Here is a 7,136-nt window from a genome sequence, read left to right on the forward strand (position 1 = left end):
TGTCTGTTTTTGTGACACTGTTGTATCTTCTTTTTTTTCATTTCAGCATATTAGGAGGGTACAAATGTTAAGGTTACCTATATTGCCTTTGCCCCCCTCCCCCCCCCTAAGAGCTTCAAGGGTGTCCATCCCTCAGACGGTGCACATCTCACTCATTATGTATGTATATACCCATCCCCTCCTTCCCCCTCCCATTTGGCCCCACCATGAATGTTATTCCTATATGTGCACTTAGGTGTTGATCAATTAATACCAATTTCATGGTGAGTACATGTGGTGCTTGTTTTTCCATTCTTCGGATACTTCACTTAGTAGAATGGGTTCCAGCTCTATCCAGGAATATACAAGAGGTGCTATATCACCGTTGTTTCTTGTAGCTCAATAGTACTCCATAGTATACATATACCACATTTTATTAATCCACTCATGTACTGACGGGCACTTGGGTCGTTTCCACATCTTTGCAATTGTGAACTGTGCTGCTATAAACATTCCAGTGCAGATGTCTTTTTTATAGAATGACTTTTGTTCTTTTGCGTAGATGCGACACCGTCGTACCTTAATCAGACGACCGTTTCGTCGCGCTCGCAGGTTCAGCGGGCCAGGAATTCAGGCAGTGCATGAGTAGAGATGTGTAGTCTCTGCCCCACAAGGTCTGCGGCCTGGCGGGGAAGGCTTCAGCAGGTGGGGGCTGGAACTCACTGAGGTCTCATTCCCTCGTCGCTCGCCATCGTCCGGCCGAAGGGCCTCAAGTCTGGGCCCAGTGGACCGGCGCAGCCCCGCGTGGCCCCTTCACGCAGCGTGGCTTCCTCGCAGCCCACCCGCCCCAGGCCGTCCACCTTCTTTCAGGCAGCTCAGGGTAGCCAGAGTGCGTATTCCAGGGAACACTCCAGAAGCTGCACCGCCGTTCGCCACCGAGCTCCGAAGTCACACGGCATCACTTCTACTGTACTCCACCGGTGGAAGCGGTCCCACGCGCGCCCGGATCCAAGGGACGGGACTCAGACCCCGCCTGGCACCAGGAGACCTTCAGGGCCGTCGTGCACGGGAGCGCGTGGGGCGGGCCACGGTCCCCTCCGTCCCTGGAGAGAAAGGCACCCGGAAAGGCCACACCGCCGTTATCCCTACCCTTAGGCATAGGTCTGGACGTGGTGGTGACGCCACTGTCCTCACTTCACCTGGTAATGTTCTCTGTGAACTCAGCAAGTACGACTAAGGCCAGGAAAGGCCGAGGGCGCGCAGGCAGGTGCGCACAGGAGTTTGCACCGGGCGCCTGCGCTTGTCGCCGCGCGGCTCAGGAGCCCGGCGAGCGTGCCGTGAAGTCCTAACGCGAGCGTCTGCCGCCACCCAGTGGCAGGAGCACCCAGTCGCATATTTCGTTCTTTGGAGAAGGCGGATGACCCCTCCCGTTCAGTCCAAGAAAGAATTCCTGCAGGAGCAGAGGGTGGGATGCCATCTCCCTTCTCTGGGCCTCCCTTTCCGCATCTAGGAGATGGGAGGGATGACATCTCACGCACAGGGCGGTTTGGACAGCGAGTGACTAGAGACACACAACCGCTCCAAACACTGGCCAGCACCCATAAGGTGCTCCGCTACTGGCTATGAGTCTCCCACGCTGACGGGGGCTTGTCGTAGCAATTCGTGGGGCAGGCAGGGTCCAAGAGGGACCGCGGAGGACATAGAAAGAATGGGAGGGGAGGTCTCTAGCAGTCTCGCAGGGCATGGCACGCGAGAGTCACTTGGAGAGTGTTGGTGAAACGAGCCGAGGAACGTGATGGCAGCAGGAACGCCGGGCAGAGCTGGATACCTGTCGGGTCCACCTTCGGGACAGCCCTTCCCACAGGAAGGGGGGAGGAGAAGACAAGGCATCTTTGCTCGGTGGCAGGAGTTGCTGTCACCAAGAGCAGACCTTTCTCCAGCTGAGGAGGCCTCTTAGGGCTCCCTTCATGTCCTTATTCCTTAGGCTGTAAAGCCACCACTGCATACAGCACTGTGGCCACAGAATCCTCAGCTGTGTAGGAGGAGGAAGGCCTCAGACAGATCCCGAACAGGGTGCCGTAGAACAAGGACACCACTGCAAGGTGAGAACTACAAGTAGAAAAGACTACGCTTGCTCTGTGGAGAACGCAGTCTCAGGATGGTTGAGAAAATGTACGTGTAGGAAAGAGAAATAAGGAGGAATAGAGTGACAAAAAGAATGCTCCCTAGGGTGTAAACAACCAACTCACTGATGTGGGTATCTGAGCAGGAAAGCTTCAGCAATGCGTACAGTTCACAGAAAATATGGTGAATTCTCACACTCGCACAGAATGACAACGTATCCATAAGGAAGGTGTGGATCAAGGGGTAGATGTTTGTGACAATCAGGGCCACAGACACTGTGGTGATACAGAATTTGGGGCTCACGGCTGTGGCATAGTGAAGGGGGCGACATATGGCTACAAATCTGTCATAGGCCATCACTGCCAAGAGGATATTGTCCAGTTCAAGAAACAAAATGAGAAAATACATCTGGGTGAGGCACCCAGTGTAGGGAATGGATTGGTTCTGAGTTTGGATGCTGAGCAACATCTTTGGTATGGTGACAGAGGTGAAGCAGATGTCGACACAGGACAGGTTGGCCATGAAGAAGTACGTGGGGGTGTGGAGCTTGGGGGTAGAGCTGATGGCCAGGACGATGAGCAGGTTGCCCACCACGGCGACCAGGTACATGGATAAGAACAGGTTGAAGAGGAGAGGCTGATGCTCAGGCACCTCTGACAGTCCCAGGAGGAGGAATTCCGAGATGACAGTTACATTGCCTCTTGCCATGGATTCCGGTTTCTATGAATATTCATTGGAAATACATCTGTCAACGAGAGCAGAGGCAACCCGAGAAAACATGCATGGCATGAAATTTACTGTCATTGGCTGAAATCATACTTTGTGATGCTTGCAGCAGTGTCTCCAACTTGGGGTTAGTAAGGACAGTCACCAAGAGTCTGAGGGAGCCGGCGGCGGGGTGCTGCTGAGGCTCTCTCTGTGGCTGACCTCAGTCAGGACCTCCTCTTGTTTCCCTGGGAGGAAAGAAGAACCAGGCAGAGAAGAAGACAGAGAACTGAAAATAAGGCCGTGGGCGTGGGGAGAGTAGGGGAGACAGCAAGAGCAGTGGAATTGTCACAGTGGAACCCTCCCCCCCACAAGAGGAGCATGGTTGCATTCTTATGGGCCTTTTTACTTTATGTCAGGGTCTGGGTGGTGACCATTAAGGTAAAACGTGTGTGCGCGTGCCCACGTCTGAAAGGATATTGACCAAAATGTTAACTAACAGTGGTTATCTCTGGGGTGTTAGATCTTAACTTGCACTTTTTTTCAACAATAAACATGTACAAATTTTCTGAACTGTGCTACGTGGATGTTAACGGGTCTTTCAAGAGGTTTCTGTGGTGGACAACGTTTGAGGCACAGGTACAATTAGGGGCTCACACTCAAAGCATTGTCATACAAAAGGGCATGTCTAAGAGCTTACATCCCTGGGTCTTTGTCCCACCTTCTTGGGTTTATGTCATGGAATCCACAAAGGCCGCATGCTCATGTGGTGTGATTGCACTAGATGGACAGATCTACACTCATAAAGCTAAAATTCAGATAAAATGGAAAACCATAAATATAAAATCTTATTTTAAAATGTTGACTCAAGAAAGGGTAGATGATGGCCAGAAAAATACCCATGGACGAAGTTGAAAAAGATGTATTCGGTCTCCACCTGAAAATAATTACTGCATGATTTTAATCCAGGTATTTTAAAGAGCACCGTCTTTACATTTGTCAGATTGTCAGCTCCCTAACCCCCAAATTCTAAAAGTCTGCAAAGAAAGGAACCACATCTGTCTGGTTCACTGCTGAATCCCCGGGGCCTCAAGCCAGCAGAACACTGAAACTAAAACCAGGCAGCAGCAGCAGCAGCAGCAGCAGCAGCAGCAGCAGCAGCAGCGTACGCACAAAAGGATAATGAGGCAAAAGTCAGTATGCTGAAGATATCACTTCAGCAAATAGAAATATGAGAATGATGGATATTATGACTCCTACTGATGCAATTAACCACACTAATTGATGGAAGGAGAAAAACTATATCATAAATCTAATGGATGCTAAAATGGAGCTTCTAAAATCTGACATTCCTTCTTGATTTTTAAAACCCTTAGTGAAACTAGAATCAAAGCCTATTCTCAAAGCACCAGAGTCTGAACGTATTCTCCCCATGCAAATCGCCTCACCCAAACCTCCCCCTGGCATCTCGACCCTTTCCCTGTGCTCTCTGGAACTCATATAATGTGTAGGCGATCTTTTCTCAAGGCATTCCTCTGCCCTCCGCCTTGATGGGACCTGACTCCTCTGTCCCCGAGGGCACTGCCTTCTCCCAGCCCTCTCCAGGGAAGACTGTCTTTTCCTCTCACAACCCACAGCCCGTATACCTCAGGGGCAGGAGGCAGATTCAGTGATCGCCCCCCCTCCCAGTGCTACTTTCCAACTCAGTCTTTCCTCTACCCTTCAAAAAGAAAAGCCAAGAAGTGACATCAGCGAAAACAGCAGAAAAGGAAGCTCCAAGGTCCTGTCCCTTCACAGAAATGCTGAAGCAATAAACAAAAACTGTCAGAATCAACTTTGTCAGAAATCATAGAAATAGTCAAAGATTTCCAGCAACCAAGATAATGATGAATCAAGAGGAAGTTGATTTAAACACAGTAGGGGAACTTTCTGGTATTTTAGCTTTACCCCACATGCCTTCTCAGCCCATAGCCACAGTCTTGAAGATGGTATCCGACATTTCAACTGTGGTGCTTAATTCAGGAAGGAGGAGAATAGGCTTTGCTCCCAAGGAATTGTGTTTATCTGTTTAGACCTCCCTTGGGATTCCCTGAAGGACTGAAGGGAGACACTGACCTTTGTTTCAGCTAACTCAGAGCTCTTTCAGGGCAGAACAATGAATAAGTCAGTTCCTCTTGGGGCAGAAGATTACACCCAGGACAAATAACAGACAACCCAAAAGCCTTCGAGGAAAAACTGGAGAAAGAGTTATTTTGGGAACTATTAACTCTCAAAAGCTCCTGCTCATATTGAAGATCTGAAAAGCCACATGCATGTCCCGGGTTGGATGCTATTAGGCACATAGCCTTTGCTAGACCCCTGGGAGATAAAGAAATGGAATGCAACAGGGGAACATACGTTCGTTATCCCTCCTGATAAGTATGACACTGGAGCTGCAGGATGTGACTGGTGTAGGGGTCCCAGGAACTAGATGTTTGATAAGAATTCATTATAGTGGCCATTCTGGCCCAGTTACTCTACTCCCCCTGGGAAAACCCTCTATAAAACCCAAGGCTCTCCTCTTCCTCACGGGAATGCTCTTTTCGGCTTCCCCCCATCTGCACCCAGATGTTCAAATAAACAGCATTTTGCTACACATGAGGCTTCATGTGTCTCCCTCTCTGCTCCAGACCTAACAGATGCATGCTCAAAAAAGACCTGTGAATACTACAAGTTTTCATCTCCAACTGATATTTAGGCTCATAAAAAAAAATATGTAATGAAGACTAAGGCAGAAGTGTAAACAGACTGCCTAAGCATTGAAAGAGTGCCCCCAACACAGAGCCAATCTGCAAAGACCAGAAAACTATGTTTTTTCTTCCTTTATTTAATTTTTTTTGGTTCAAAGTGTTTAAAGAAATCTCTGTCAAACTGACCACAAACTAAAAGAAAATACTTTTGAGACCATACACATTAAAATATCATGTTTTAAAAATAGCTTAGAAAAGTCACCATGGAAGCTACTACAACCCACAGAAAACAACAAAAACAAGCCCTAAAGAGAAAGAAGAATCTAATTTCCAGACCTACTGCATTATAGTATTCAAAATATCCAATTTTCAATGAAAAAATATGAGTCATGCAAAGAAACAAATAAATATGGCCCATTTGCAAGAAGAAAAGAAATTAGTAGAAACTGTCCATGAAGAGGCACAGACATTGGACTTGCTGGACAAAGACTTTAAATTAACTCTCTTAAATATGTCCATAACCTAAGGGAAACCATGGATAAAGAACTAAAGGAAACCAGGAGAATGAAGTCTCAACAAATAGAGAATATCAATAATGCAATAGAAATTAGAAAAAGTAACCAAATAGAATTTATGGAACTTAAAAATACAAAAATTTAAGTGAATAATTCACAGTAAGTGTCAATAGCAGATGGAGCAGGCAGAAGAAATAATCAGCAAATTGAAGATAGGTAAATTGAAAATATCCAGTCTGAGGAGAAGAAAAAAGAATGAAGAAAAATGAATGGAGCCTAGGAGACCTGTGGGACATCATTAAGTGGACCAACAGACACACTGTGGGAGTCTCAGAAAGAAGAGAGAGAGAGAGAGAGAGAGAGAGAGAGAGGCCAGAAAGAATATTTAAAGAACATGGCCCAAAATCTTCCCAAATTTGATAAAAGACAGGACTCTACACATCCCAGAAGCTCAATGAACTCAAAGTATGATAAACACAAAGAGATCCACACCAATTCATATTATAATTAAGCTGTCAAATGACAAGGACAAAGAGAGAATCTTGAAAGTAGTAAGACAGGAGCAACTCTTCATGTACAAGGAATCCTCAATAAAACCAACAATTTATCATCAGAATCTATGGAAGTCCAGCCAGGAGTGGTGGCCTACACCTGTAATCCAGTGCTTTGAGAGGTCATGGTGGAAGGATCACTTGAGGCCAGGAGTTTGAGAATAGCCTGGGCAACATAGCAAGATCCCTCCCTACAAAAAAAAAATGTTTTTCATTAGCCAGGTGTGGTGGCATGCATCTGTAATCTCAGCCACTCAGGAGGCTGAGGCAGGAGGATCACTTGAGCCAAGGACTTTGAGGCTGAAGTGAGCTATGGTTCCACCACTGTACTCCAGCCTGGGCAACAGAGCAAGACCCTGTCTCTAAAGAAAACAAAAATAGAACCCATGGAGGCTGAAAGCAGTAGGGTGACAAATTTAAAGTGCTGAAGGAAAAAAAAAAAAAACACTGTCAATGAAAAATTCTATATCTGCCAAAACTGTCCTTCAAAAATGAAGAAATTCAGATATTTCTAGATAAACAAAAGCTGAAAA

At 46.9% G+C, this 7,136-nt stretch overlaps 1 pseudogene; it reads right to left on the reverse strand.

Annotated features, from left to right (window-relative positions):
• Positions 1-1,952: 1,952 nt before the first annotated feature.
• On the reverse strand, positions 1,953-2,811 carry LOC105868755 (olfactory receptor 1N2-like; annotated as a pseudogene).
• Between the last annotated feature and the right edge of the window lie 4,325 nt (positions 2,812-7,136).

Source organism: Microcebus murinus, unplaced genomic scaffold (genome assembly GCF_040939455.1).
Source record: "Microcebus murinus isolate Inina unplaced genomic scaffold, M.murinus_Inina_mat1.0 scaf003_hap2_Mmur4.0, whole genome shotgun sequence".
NCBI lineage: Eukaryota > Metazoa > Chordata > Mammalia > Primates > Cheirogaleidae > Microcebus > Microcebus murinus.